Here is a 14,503-nt window from a genome sequence, read left to right on the forward strand (position 1 = left end):
ACCATCGTCCACCGTACCACAGAGGCTTCACCCACTTGGCCTGCTTGATTGCGGCACAGGTCTCGCAGTCGTGGATGACCTGTGAGATACTGTCCATGGTAAGGTCCACCCCTCGGTCACGGGCCCATCGGTATGTTGCATCTCTCCCCTGATGACCAGAGGCATCATGGGCCCAATGAGCTAGGAATGATTCTCCCTTGTGCTGCCAGTCTAGATCCACCTGTGATACTTTCACGTTGGCAGCTCGGTCCACCTGCTCGTTGTTGTGATGTTCTTCATTAGCCCGGCTTTTGGGTACATGTGCATCCACGTGTCGAACCTTTATGGTCAATTTCTCTACTCGGGCAGCAATGTCCTGCCAAATCTCAGCTGCCCATATGGGTTTCCCTCTGCGCTGCCAGTTGGCCTTTTTCCAGCCATCCAGCCATCCCCACAGAGCATTAGCTACCATCCATGAGTCAGTGTAGAGATAGAGCCTTGGCCACTTCTCTCGTTCAGCAATACCCAAAGCCAACTGGACGGCTTTTAGCTCTGTGACCTGACTCGATCCACCTTGTCCCTTGGTAGCTTGTGCAACTTGTAGTGTGGGGCTCCATACTGAAGCTTTCCATTTCCGGTTAGTGCCTACAATTCGGCAGGAACCATCAGTGAAGAGGGCATATCGTCTTTCAGTCTCCAGTAGCTCATTATATGGTGGGGCTTCCTCAGCACGTGCCACTTGCTCCTCTTCTTCTTCAGAACACAATCCAAAAGTCTCACCTTCAGGCCAGTTTGTAATTATTTCCAGAATCCCAGGGCGATTTGGATTCCCGATACGGGTGCGCTGAGTGATGAGGGCAATCCACTTGCTCCATGTGGTGTCAGTGGCGTGATGTGTGGAAGGCACCTTTCCCTTGAACATCCAGCCCAGCACTGGTAGTCGGGGTGCCAGGAGGAGTTTTGTTTCTGTGCCAATCACCTCTGAGGCAGATTGAACCCTTACATAGGCGGCCAAGATCTCCTTCTCTATGGGAGTATAGTTGGCTTCAGATCCTTTGTAGCTTCTGCTCCAGAATCCCAGTGGTTGACCCCGAGTCTCATCCGGCACCTTCTTCCACAGGCTCCAGGACAGACCATGGTTCCCGGCTGCAGAGTAGAACACGTTCTTCACATCTGGTCCCGTCCTGACTGGGCCAAGGGCTACTGCATGAGCAATCTCTTGCTTGATCTGGGCAGAAGGCTTGCTGCTGCTCAGGGCCCCAGTGGAAATCGTTCTTCTTGCGGGTGATCAGGTAAAGAGGGCTCACAATCTGACTGTACTCAGGAATGTGCATTCTCCAAAAGCCTATGGCACCTAGGAAAGCTTGTGTTTCCTTCTTGTTGGTAGGTGGAGACATAGCGGTGATCTTATTAATTACCTCTGTTGGGATCTGACACTGTCCATCTTGCCACTTGACTCCTAGAAACTGAATTTCCTGAGCCGGTCCCTTAACTTTACTTCGCTTAATGACAAAACCAGCTTTCAGCAGAATCTGGATAATCTTCTCTCCTTTCTCGAAGACTTCCCCTGCTGTGCTCCCCCATAGAATGATGTCATCGATATACTGTAGATGTTCGGGGGCCTCACCCTTCTCCAGTGCAGCCTGGATCAGTCCATGACAGATGGTGGGACTGTGCTTCCACCCCTGGGGCAGACGATTCCAGGTGTACTGCACGCCCCTCCAGGTGAAAGCAAACTGAAGCCTGCATTCTGCTGCCAGAGGAATGGAGAAAAATGCATTGGCGATATCGATAGTGGCGTACCACTTTGCTGCCTTGGACTCCAGCTCGTACAGGAGTTCCAGCATGTCTGGCACAGCAGCGCTCAGCGGTGGAGTCACCTCATTCAATGCACGATAGTCCACTGTCAATCTCCATTCTCCTTCAGATTTACGCACAGGCCAGTTGGGGCTGTTGAAGGGTGAGTGGGTTTTGCTGACCACCCCTTGACTCTCCAGTTTACGGATCATTTCATGGATGGGAATCACTGAGTCTCTGTCAGTACGGTATTGCCGGCGGTATACTGTTGTTCTGGTGATTGGTACATGTTGCTCTTCAACTCTCAGTAGTCCCACAGCAGAGGGGTCATCTGCAAGACCAGGCAATGTGCTCAGTTTTCTAATATCGTCTGTCTCTACAGCAGCTATCCCGAATGCCCAGCGATATCCTTTTGGGTCTTTGAAGTATCCATTTCTAAGATAGTCTATGCCAAGGATGCATGGGGCCTCTGGGCCAGTCACGATGGGGTGTTTCTGCCACCTGTTCCCAGTTAAACTCCCTTCGGCCTCCACTACAGTCAGCTGCTGGGATCCTCCTGTTACCCCAGAAATAGAGACGGATTTTTCTCCTACATACTTTGATGGCATCAGAGTACACTGAGCGCCGGTGTCAACCAAAGCCTTATGTTTTTGTGGGTCGGATGTGCCAGGCCATCGGATCCACACAGTCCAATAGATCTGATTATCCCTCTCCTCTACCTGGCTAGAGGCAGGGCTCCTCTATTCCTGATCTTGCTACACGTTGCTCTCTCCCTGTAAATAGGTTCTTGAGGTTCCTTCAAGAGGATCAGTCATATCATCATTCTGATACTGTCTGGAGTTCTGTACACGAGAGACTGGAGCAGCATTGACTCTAGATGAACTTCTTGGGGTAGGTGTCCCTCTTTTCAGCTCATGTACCCGGGCTGCTAAGGAGGAGGTGGGTTTTCCATCCCACTTCCTCATGTCTTCTCCATGCTTCTGAAGGAAAAACCAGAGGTTACCTCGTGGAGTGTGTCCTCTCTCCCTGCCTGAGGAACGCTGGCTCCTAATGGCAGAAACTCTTGTTGGTTCAGGAGAGATCTGGTAGTTGTTTTCCTTAAGTTCTTTTTTTAGTTTCTGATGGCCCTCTTCAATCAAGCTTCGGACTTGCTCCACCAGCCTTGTTTCCATGGATGAGACATGGGTACGAAATTGGGCTGTGACAGTGTCCTCATAAATTCTTAGTTTATTGGCCAAGACGCCTACCATGTCCTCACCTTCCCTCCACTGCAGTGTTGCCAGGTAACGGGAATACATCTCTGGTCTGAGCCGTGCAAATCTCAACCACATTTGTGACGTGCACTGGACACAGTCTGGGCTCTTAGGAAATATCTCATCTTCTGAGAAAATGATCTCCAGTACGGCCAGTTCCCTCAGGCATCGGATACCTTGTTCTATTGTGCTCGATTTTCCTTGGTGCACCTGAAGATCTTCTTTACAAAGGTATCTGCCCTTCACACTTGTCAGCAGTCGCCGCCAGAGGCTGAGAGTTTCTTGGGTTCTCCCAGTCCCCTGGTCAATGACCACATCCCGGGACAGAGATCCCACTTGCCTGGCCTCACTTCCATCCAGAATGGTGTCATTGGCTGCAGCGTCCCAGATGCGGAGCAGCCAGGTCAAGATGGACTCATTTGTCTGGCGGGTGAATTCCCTCCGCAGGTCACGCAGCTCACCCAGGGATAGAGAGCGAGTGATGATTTCTGGATCTGTCACTTCCGCGGGGTGCGGAGGTCCTGCCACGTCTTCGTCTGTCACTATGCGGACTGATTTGCTCTTTGATTTCTTCTTCTGAACGGGGGCAACTGCTACTGGTCTAGGCTCTTCTGGTTCAGTGATGGTTTGTGTGGAGATGCTGATGGCGCTTCTGGCTTTTTTCTCCTCTGTGGCAGTCTGCGTAGACATGGGCACTGTTGCTTTTTGTTTGGTTCTTCTCCTCTTTGTGACATTCTGTGCAGACGTGGACGAAGTTGATTTGTTTCTTTTTTCCTCTTCCTCAAGAATATGCTGCAGTACACCATATAGTGTTTTGTTTCAAAGCATGTTGTAGGCTGTGCAGAGGAGACAAAGCAGAACTAACAACAATATTATGCTGTCCTTAGCATCCAGCGGGAACTCAACCTTTCCAAAAACTACTGTATCAGGCCAGAAAGATTGGAAAAAATCATCCTTTACCCCTCCCCCCAAGGGCTGTGTGTGATTGTTAAAACCCCGGATGTAGCAACCTAGACTAGGACAAGCAAACAAAGTCGAGTATATATTCCGAATTATGTTCATTACCTCAGAGGTTATCATGCAGTAGACATAATAGGCCAATAAAGCAATTTTTATACCATATCCTGGTCTACACAGGAGCATTACAGCTGGCAGATAGTTCCCCATGTGTGGAAAAATATAGAGAGCAAGATATAAAACCCATGTAAGCATGTTGAGAATCATGGTGAAAACTAAATTGTAATACTGACTTTTCTCAGTACCCTTCATGCCCCACGTTGGGCGCCAATAAATGTGTTGGTTTGAAAGTAAACCCAGTGCAAGACTCCAAGTCAGTAATACAATTTAATAAGAGAAAAGAGAAAAAAATAAAATACATGCAATAATATAAAAGAAACAACCACCAACACAGTCAGAAATACAACCTGACACCCTGTCAGTCAGGGTGTTGGTAGCAGTCCGTATAAATGGTGGCTGCAGTCCTCCTGGATGACAGATGTGGTTCCGTTGAAGCAGTGCTCCTGTAGAAAGTGCAGTTTTCCTCCGAAGGTCCAGCAATGATGTGGAAATGATCCGACTTTCCTCTGGGATTCAGTGGAAAGGTCTGCCTTCGCGTCCCAAACCCCAGGTTTTTTTCTACGTAGGAAAAGCTTGGCTCCTGCCCCTGGCTGGGGCATCTCCCAATGGGATGATGTAATCTTATCAGTCACACAAGAGGACTTATTGGCCCATTAACAGAATATATCTTCTGGAGGAAGGATGGGTTGTGAAAAGATAACGATGATCATCCCCCCTGATCTTATCAGATGGCACATTAGGAGAGGATATCTCCCACAGAGATAAGGATCACCACCCCTCCCACATTTTAACAGATGGTGATAGAATACACATTTTTGCATTGTACCCCGGGACAGAGTGATATTGGCTACATATGCAGAATCAGTTACCACATTTAAAGGAGTGTGGGGAAAATGTTGGAAAGCCATAGCTACAGCACGTAGCTCTACCATTTGAGGTGATCCACTCTCATATCCCTCTAGGGTTTGCCAATCACTTCCCTCTTTCCATGTTACAATGGCTTTTCCTGTTCTCCCAGAGCCATCTGTGAACACTGTAATACTCTTTGGGGTGTGCGGCTACTGAGAGGTTTAAGAGATAGTGCAGCCTCCCCACTTAACGTAAGCAGTCTGTGGCTTGGTATATGATAAGAAATCTGACTGGAGAAATCCAGATATATATATATATATATATAACAAGGCAAACAAACCACAATAACAATAACAACAAAATTAACAATAACAGAGCAGAAACACAGCAACAGTTCTCTCGGTTGTGGACATGTTTCCCGTGTGATGCAGTTACCGTCCCAGCTGGCAAGCAGTGCCGGCCATCTCCTGGTGAGCAGGGAAGAGATGCGGTTATCCCACGTGGCTGCAGGGGCTCTGCGGTGATGGCGTCTGTGTCCCAGATCAGAAGGGCGGAGGAGAGAGATGATGCTAACGGGTCCCAGGGCAGTGTCGGTCCCGGTGTGCCAAACAGGAGGCTTGGAGTCAGCAGGAGATGTGGAAGAGCGTCCGAGCAGGCCGGTGTGGCATCCCACAGCCAAGGAAAGCAGCTCCCCTACGTCGATATGGCAGAGCAGAGTTTTCTAGCAACCATCCTTCCCCGAGCCAGACAAGCAAGAGGGCACAGCTGCCCCCCTGATCTCGCGGTGTTCTTCCTCTTTTGCCCCACTGCCCCATCACCATCCACCTGTGCCAGGGTGTAGCCTGCAAACCTCTCAACATGACAATGGGGAAAATTCCACTAAGAGACCCAACCCGCAACATTATCCGCCCCTGAAATTTTCCCATACCAATATACTACATCAAATTAAAACCTTTAAATTATATGCATACATGCAGTTACAGATACAGGCACAGTATCATAGGTAGTTCACCCTAAAACAAGGTCTCCTTGAGGTATGCATCGGGTCTCTCCATCCTTTTGCATCACCCACCAGGTGCAACCTGGTCCTTGAGCAAAAACAATCCCAGGGATGGAATTGTCTTTGCTGGAGGCAAAATTCATCCAGTTTTTCCTAGCATGCCTCTCATGTGTACCACTGGAAGCTTATCTCCATCTGGTGTTCCCAAGGGCCCAGATTGGGCAGAGCCGGCTTGATTACTGGAACTTCAGGTGTTCACTAACCATGTGGCCTTTGGTAGATTAATCCCCCAGTTCTTGAAAATTCTCCCACCCAGTGCCTTCAAGGTGGTTTTAAGCAGGCCATTGCACCGTTCAATTTTCCCTGCAGCAGGTGTATGGTAGGTAATATGGTACACCCACTCAATGCCGTGTTCTCTAGCCCAGGTGTTTATAAGGCTGTTCTTGAAATGAGTCCCATTGTCTGACTCAATTCTCTCAGATGTACCATGTTGTCACAATCCGCCAACACAGGGTGGGGGTCGTGATGGTCCGTTTCATCTCAGAGGTGCAAACAGGCAACAGCAGGGGACAAATCAGTTTATTCACAGCAATGCATTTTTATTGAATGCCAACAATTCAGTTGCGATAGATTGGAGAGATATAGGAAACAGAGTATATATAGAGAAAGAGAGGGATGGGGGAATACCTACCAACAGATGAGACGGACGTCCTCATAGGCCAGCCAATGGACGGGTCTTCATCCATGGGGAATACTCAAGGGTTTTCTCCAGAGGATCGCTCTTTTATAGTCCTTTTTCAAAGCGAGTGGCTTCTGGCCAAGAAGTTGGAAGATTTATGGACCACTGTGAGGTGCTTGGAGAGACAGGTGCGTACGTCAAGTACGTGCAGGCTTCAGATGGTACCATGACAGCACAGTCCAGTGAGAACAACACACCTGCAAACAGTCCCTTGGCAAGCATACACCTCGACCAGGCCAGAAAACCATTGTCCAGAGTCAGCCCGGGTGGGGGTCCTCGGGGTCTTCTTGCTATGGTTGTGAGGCAAAAATGAGGGAAACATCGGACCTACTCTTACACATGTCTCCACAGGACTTGCTTTTCCAGGTCGAAAATGGTGTTCTGAGCAGTGGCATGAGGCACAGGGTAGGTCTCCAATCATCCAGTGGTGTCTTCCACCATGGTCAGCACGTAGCATTTGCCTTGGTGGGTTTGAGGCAGTGTGAAGTAGTCAATCTACCAGGCCTCTCCATATTTATATTTGGACCATCGCCCCCCATACCAGAGGGGCTTCACCTGCTTGGTTTGCATGATGGTAGCACACATCTCACAGTCATGGATAACCTGAGAAATACCATCCATGGTTAGATCTACCCCTTGATCTCGTGCCCACGTATAGGTGGCATCTCTACCCTGATGACCTGAGGCATCATGGGCCCATCGAGCCTGGAACAACTCTCCCTTGTGTTGCCAATCTAAATCTATCTTTGGCACCTCTATCTGTGCAGCCTGATCTACCTGCTCATTGTGGCGGTGTTCCTCATTAGCCCAACTCTTGGGGACATGGGCATCTACATGGTGGACTTTTACAGGTAGCTTCTGTGAGGTTTCGGGGAACCTCCAGGTGCCTCTTGTGCACCCACACTGTCGGGCTACTTCTTCTATTATTGTTTATAAAGCGAAGCGGCTAATAGTTGCTATAAAGTTATTTATTGCAGAAGCACATCAGTCTCAAAAGCAAATACAAAGCAAGGCAAAGCAATGGCTAAAGCAATGGCAAACCTGCAGTGGCAAAATGCAATGGCAAAATGCACATGGCATAAAGCCATGGCATAGAGCACCAGCTCTCCCTGATGCATGTTCTTTTATAGAAACTTTCCAGCTAGCTAAGACCCAACTCGAACCACTACTTCTTAACCTATTAGAATTCTGGTTTCTTAGCACGCCAGGCTACATATAGACTACGTTCATGGCCTATCTTGTTCTAACTGAAAAATGTAAGCAATATTCTTAACTCTATTATGTCTGAAGCTAGGTTCTTGGAGCCTCTAAGAAAACACGAGCATGTTTTCCAACCTTCACTAGAACATGTACTACTTCTCAGGCATATAAGACCTTTTGCTTACTAAAAGCACTTAAAACTTATTCAATTTACTGACTTATTTTCTCTCACTTATGTTACAGCCTAAATCTTCACCTCTGCCATATAAGTGAGAGACCTAATATACTTCAATTCATCTAAAGGTTTCTACTCAATCCCTGCATTCTGATCTCTCTCTGAAGAAATCAGAGAAACTCCTGACTTACTGACTCCAACAAGCTTGTCTACTTAGGTGGCAATGTCTTTCCACTCATCTGCAGCCCAGGGTGGTTTTCCCCTACGTTGCCAGTTAGCCTTTTTCCACCTTTCCAGCCATCCCCACAGAGCATTGGCTACCATCCATGAATCAGTGTAAAGGTAGAGCTTTGGCCACTTCTCTCTTTCAGCAATATCCTGGGCCAGCTGAACAGCTTTGAATTCAGCAAGTTGACTTGATCCACCTTCTCCTTCAGCAGCTTGTGCAACCGGGTGTGTGGGGCTCCATACGACTGCTTTCCACTTCATCCCCACAATGCAGCAGGAACCGTTGGTGAAAAGAGCATAGCATGTTTCATCTGCTGGAAGTTGGTTATATGGTGGGGCTTCTTCGGCCCGAGTCACTTGTTCCTGCTCGTCTTCTTCAGCGAGACCAAAGTTTTCACCTTCCGGCCAGTTGGTAATTATCTCCAAAATCCCAGGGCCATTTGGGTTTCCAATATAGGCGAGTTGCATGATGAAGGCAATCCACTTGCTCCATGTGGCATTGGTGGCATGGTGAGTAGAGGTAACCTTTCCTTTAAACATCCACCCCAGCACTGGTAGTCGGGGTGCCAGGAGGAGCTGTGCTTCTGTGCCAACCACCTCTGAGGCAGCTTGAACTCTTTCATAGGCAGCCAAGATCTCCTTCTCTGTTAGAATGTAGTTGGCTTCAGACTCTCCGTAACTTTGGCACCAGAATCCCAGAGGTCGCCCTCACGTCTCGCCAGGCACCTTCTGCCAAAGGCTCCATGAGAGACCATGGTTCCTGGCTGCAGAGTAGAGCACATTCCTCACTTCTGGTCTTGACTGGGCCAAGGGCTACCGCGTGAGTGATCTCCTGCTTGATCTGGGTGAAGGCTTGTTGCTGTTCACAGCCCCAGTGGAAATCGTTCTTCTTGCGGGTGACTAGGTAGAGAGGGCTCACAATCTGGCTGTACTCAGGAATGTGCATTCTCCAAAAACCTATGGCACCTAGGAAAGCTTATATTTCCTTCTTGCTGGCTGGTGGAGACATTGCAGTGATCTTATTGATGACCTCATCTTGCCACTTGACTCCCAGGAACTGGATCTCTCGGGCAGGCCCTTTGACTTTGCTCTTTTTAATGGCAAAGCCAGCTCCCAGCAGAATCTGAATGATCTTCCCGCCTTTCTCAAATTCCTCCATTGCCGTTTTCCCCCACACAATGACATCAATGTACTGTAGATGTTCTGGAGCTCCACCCTTCTCTAGTGCAGTCTGGATCAGTCAATGACAGATGGCGGGGCTGCGTTTATACCCCTGGCACAGTCGGTTTCTGATGTACTGCACCCCCCTCCATGTAAAGGCAAACTGAGGCCTGCATTCTGCTGCCAGAGGAATGGAGAAAAATGCATTGGCCATGTCAATGGTGGCGTGCAACTTTGTTGCCTTGGACTCCAGCTCGTACTGGAGTTCTAGCATGTCCGGCACAGCAGCGCTCAGCAGTGGAGTCACTTTATTCAATGCACAATAGTCCACAGTCAATCTCCATTCTCCATGAGATTTGCACACAGGCCAGATGAGGCTGTTGAAGGGTGAATGGGCTTTGCTGACCACCCCTTGACTTTCCATCTGATGGATAATCTTGTGGATAGGGATCACGGCATCTCGATTCATCTGGTACTGCTGGCGGTGCACTGTCGAGGTGGCAATTGGTACCTGTTATGCTTCCACATTCAGGAGTCCTACTGCAGATGGGTTTTCTGATAGTCCAGGCAACATGTTCAACTGCTTAATGCCCACTGTCTCTACAGCAGCAATTCTTAAAGCCCACCTGAGTCCCTTTGGTTCTTTGTAAAAGTTGTTCTGGCAGAAGTCTATGCCTAGAATACACAGAACCTCTGGTCCAGTCACAGTAGGATGTTTCTGTCACTGTTTCCCAGTCAGGCTCACCTCAGCCTCCATCAAAGTCAATTCCTGAGATTCCCCCATTATGCTGGCAAAGGAAACAGATTCTGCCCCCACATGTCCCAATGCCATTAGTTTACACTGTGAACCAGTATCAACTAACGCCCTATATTTCTGTGCTAACGCCCTATATTTCTGTGGCTCTGATGCGCCAGGCCATCGGATCCACACCGTCCAAAAGATGCGGTTTTCCTGTGCCTCTACCTGGCTAGAGGCAGGGCCCCTCTAGCCCTGGTTATTATTTCTCTCCTGGGCATACATACTGGATCTTCCTTCAAGGGGATCCGACAGATCATCCTCCCTTCTGCAATACCCAGCACTTTGGTCAGTGGAGCTGGAGGCTACTTTCACTTTAGTGGAATATCTTTGGTTAGTGTTTACCTCCCTGATTTGATGCTCCCATGCTGCTAGGGCAGAAGTGGGTTTCCCATCCCACCTTCTCATGTCTCCCCCATGGTCGTGAAAAAATAATCACAGGTCAGCTCGTGGGGTGTACCCTGTCACTCTAACTGGGGGACGTTGGTCTCTAACCTGGGGTCTGTGACTCGCACTGGTGCTGCATGGGAATTCTTCCTCCTCACCTCCTCCCTCACCTACCTCACTTCCTCTTGGAGGGTCTTAATTATGATAGAGTCACGGGCCGGCATCGGGCCATTGATCATACTGTCAAAACTTCTAAGCTTGTTAGCAACAGAGCCCACTATTTCTCGATTATCATCAACCTTAATTGTTGCAATAAAAGAGGTGTATTGAGCTGGCCCTATGTTTGCCAGATTCTGCAACATCTGCCCTGTGCACCTGACCTTATCAGGGTCATTGTCATGCTGTCCATCCCTCCCCAAGAGCACCTCCAGTACTGCTACTTCTCTCAGCTGTTGGATCCCTTCCTCAAGGGTCTATGGTGGTGCTCCTGCATTCTCTCTCTGTGGACAAACCTCTCTCTCACACTCATTAAAAGTTGCTCCCAGAGGGAAAGGAGACCTGGCTCCCTTAAAAATACCTGGTCCACACCTGAGTCCTGGGTCAAGGCTCCCAAATTCCTTGCCTCAGTACCACCCACTTGCACACCTGTACCCATAAGGTCCCAGACCCGCAGTAACCAGGTTGTAAAAGCCTCACGGCTCCGTCGTACAATGTCTTTTCGCAGGTTACGGAGACTCTCGTATGACAGGGACTCGGTGATGATCTCAACTTCTGGCTCCCCTGCTGGTTGTGAGGGGCCCCCTTCCTGACCCTTATTATCTAGGTGCCTTGTTTTCATCTTAGACTTCCTAGTTTCCACAGGGGCAACTCCTGCTGCTGAGTGCCCTTGCAGTTCAGCTGGAACCTGGACAGATGTAATGTCTGTGGGTCCCACTGCTGCACCATCAGAGTCTCCCTCTTTAAGGCAGGGGGAGGGTTTCTCACCAGCTGGGGAAAGGTACTCCTTCAGCATCTCATGTATCTCCTTCGCTAGCACCCCCACCCATTCTGGGTGGTTCCTTTCCGAGGTGGGCTGTGGGGCAGGGTCAAACTCTGGGTTAATATCCCTAGTCTTTGGAACAGGGTCAGGCTCTGGAGTAACATCACTAATCCCTGGGGTAGGTATCAGGGTTGTTATCCAAGTCAATCTCCCTTTATCTCTGAATGTTAAATAGAACAGGTTTAACAGGGATATCAGCAACACCAGCCACAGTATAATGTCATTAGCATTTAGAGCGGATTTGAATCCCTTGAAGACTGGTGGGGTGAACTTCAAAAACCGTTTAATAGGTTGTGAGAAAATTTCACCTGCTGCCACTTCCTCACAGTAAGTACCATTATTGAAGTAGCCCCAGAAACACACACTTAGAGTGCGATAGCTCTGAATCCATGTGGCCATCTGGCAGAGAAAATTAAAAATCCATGAATTCCTCAACTGATCAACCCACAAAATGAACTGGATAATAGCCACAGTAACCTTGGTTATGAGACTCATGTTTAAAAAAGGGCTTGCAAATGGGAGAGATATAGCAGTGACCACATGGAGGCCAATCCAGGGTAAGCTGGACAGCATGGTGTCACCTACCACAAGCTTGGGTAATTCAAGAACTGTTATTCCCTTTTCTACCCCTCTCTCAATGCCCTCAGGCAATGCTCCACGTTCTGGGCGCCAAAATCTATCTTGGTTTGAAAGACAGATATTTTCTAAGGAAAGGCAAGAGCCCCTTTCCTGAGATGCAGAGTGCAACCCCCCCCCTTTTAATTATTTTAGTTTCAAATCAGAGGCCTTCAGGCAGGAGATGTGGGGATAGGAATAACAGTTCTTTACTGATATCTAACAAGGCAAAATAGCAGAAAACAACAACAGTTACAAAAATTGGCAACAAAACAGAACAGTATAGCTCAGTTCCAGTCCCTTTTAACCAAGGCCCTCTTTCCCTGCGCTCAGTTACCGATGCTGCGGGCAGGGCAGGTCCTGCGCTGTTGAAGAGGGCTGGAGTGATGGTGGCAGAGGCCCAGGGGTGAGACGGATGGGGAAGTGGCTCCCCCTCACGGTGTCGGTCGTGGTGCTCGGCAGAGTGTCCGGAGGTAGTAGGGTGAGGTGGGAGAGCAGCAGAGCAATGTCCAACGGCAGGGAACGTGGATCTCAGTGCTGGGATGGCAGGGGAGATGACAGATAGGAGCACAGAGCGTCCTTTCCCTCCACGAGCCAAGCGAGAGAGTCCAGCTCGCTCCAGACCCCTGTCCCATCTTTCCTTTTCCGGTCCCCCCCCTCCCCCTCCACCCACCCCCTACGAGAGAACATTTTCTATCGTTTGAAGGTGTAGCCACAACTTCTTAGCATAACAATGGGAGAAATTCCACAGGAAGAAAAGGGAAAAATTCAACCCCCAACATCCCTAAAGCCATGCACAACTCCCTCTGGGACACCAGGACCATCTCCTACACAGGATGTGCAGTCCAACTATATTTTTTTGTCTTTTCCATTTCATCCAAGTTTTCCCTTCTGATCATCATGCGCTATGACCACTATGCGTCCTTGTGCAAAACCCTGCACTACGGGACCCTCCTGGGCAGCAGAGCTTTTGCCCACATGGTAGCAGCTGCCTGGGCCAGTGGCTTTCTCTTTTCACTGCTGCACACGGTCAATACATTTTTCCTGCCCCTGTGCCAGCGCAATGCCCTGGACCAGTTCTTCTATGAAGTCCCACACATCCTCAAGCTCTCCTGCTCACACTCCAGCTTCAGGGAAGTTGGGCTTCTTGTGGTCACTTTCTGTTTAGAGTTTGGCTCTTTTGTGTTCATTATTTTCTTCTATGTGCAGATCTTCAGAACTGTGCTGAGGATCCCGTCTTAGCAGGGATAGCACAAAGCCTTTTCCACTTGCCCCCCTCACCTTGCTATGCTCTCCTTCTTCCTCAGCACTGGTATATTTACCTTCCTGAATCCCTCCTCCATCTCCTCCCCATCTCTGGATCTGGCACTGTCACTTCTGTAATCGGTGGTCCCTCCAGCCCTGAATCCCCTTCTCTACAGCCTGAGGAACCAGGAGCTCAAGGCTGCTTTGTGGAGACTGATGACTGGAGGATTTCAGGGACATTAAACTGTGGGCTAGTTTTTGCAAATCACTTGTAATAAAAGTCAACTTTGATACTTCTTGTTGGGTTTGATGGTGGCTTTTTAAATTTTCATTCCTTTGTTTTACTTTTTTAATATTGTCCATAAAGAAATGTCATTGTGCCATTCCGCATTTTGTTTCTCTCCACCTTTGCTGTGGCCACAGACTGTGTCAATGAGGGGATGCACTCTTGGTGGCTTTAATCGAACGAAAGGATCTCTCTCCTAACAAAGTTTTCTCCAGAGACTCCCCTTTTGTTCCCTTCTCTGGAGCTGCAGCAGCAATGTCTGTGTGCAGAGCTAGGGGCAGATCACTGCTGGTACAGCAGTTCTGCTCTACACTATGACTGATCCAGGCCAGGTGCCAGTGGCCCACCAGGGAAAACTGCTGGCTCATGTCCAACCTGTTGTCCATCAGTGCCCCAAGATCCCTTTTCTGCCTGGCCACCGTCCATCCACTCTTTCCTCAGCCTGTAGCACTGCAGGGGTTGTTGTGGCCAAAGTGCAGGACCCAGCACTTGGTCTTGCTAAACCTTACATTGTTGGATTTGGGCCGTGGATCCAGCCTTTCCCGATCCCTCTGCAGAGCCCTCCTGACCTCCAGCAGATCCACACTCACACCCAGCTTGGTTTCATCTGCAAATTTACTGATGGTGCGCTCAAGTCCCTTCTCCAGATCGTCAGTAAAGATGTTAAACAGAACTGG

At 49.0% G+C, this 14,503-nt stretch overlaps 1 pseudogene; it reads left to right on the top strand.

Moving 5' to 3' along the window:
- The first annotated feature begins 13,087 nt into the window (after positions 1–13,087).
- LOC148220288 (olfactory receptor 14J1-like) lies at positions 13,088–13,783 on the top strand (annotated as a pseudogene).
- Positions 13,784–14,503: the final 720 nt, after the last annotated feature.

The sequence above is a fragment of the Sturnus vulgaris genome, chromosome W, assembly GCF_052056855.1.
Source record: "Sturnus vulgaris isolate bStuVul1 chromosome W, bStuVul1.hap1, whole genome shotgun sequence".
NCBI lineage: Eukaryota > Metazoa > Chordata > Aves > Passeriformes > Sturnidae > Sturnus > Sturnus vulgaris.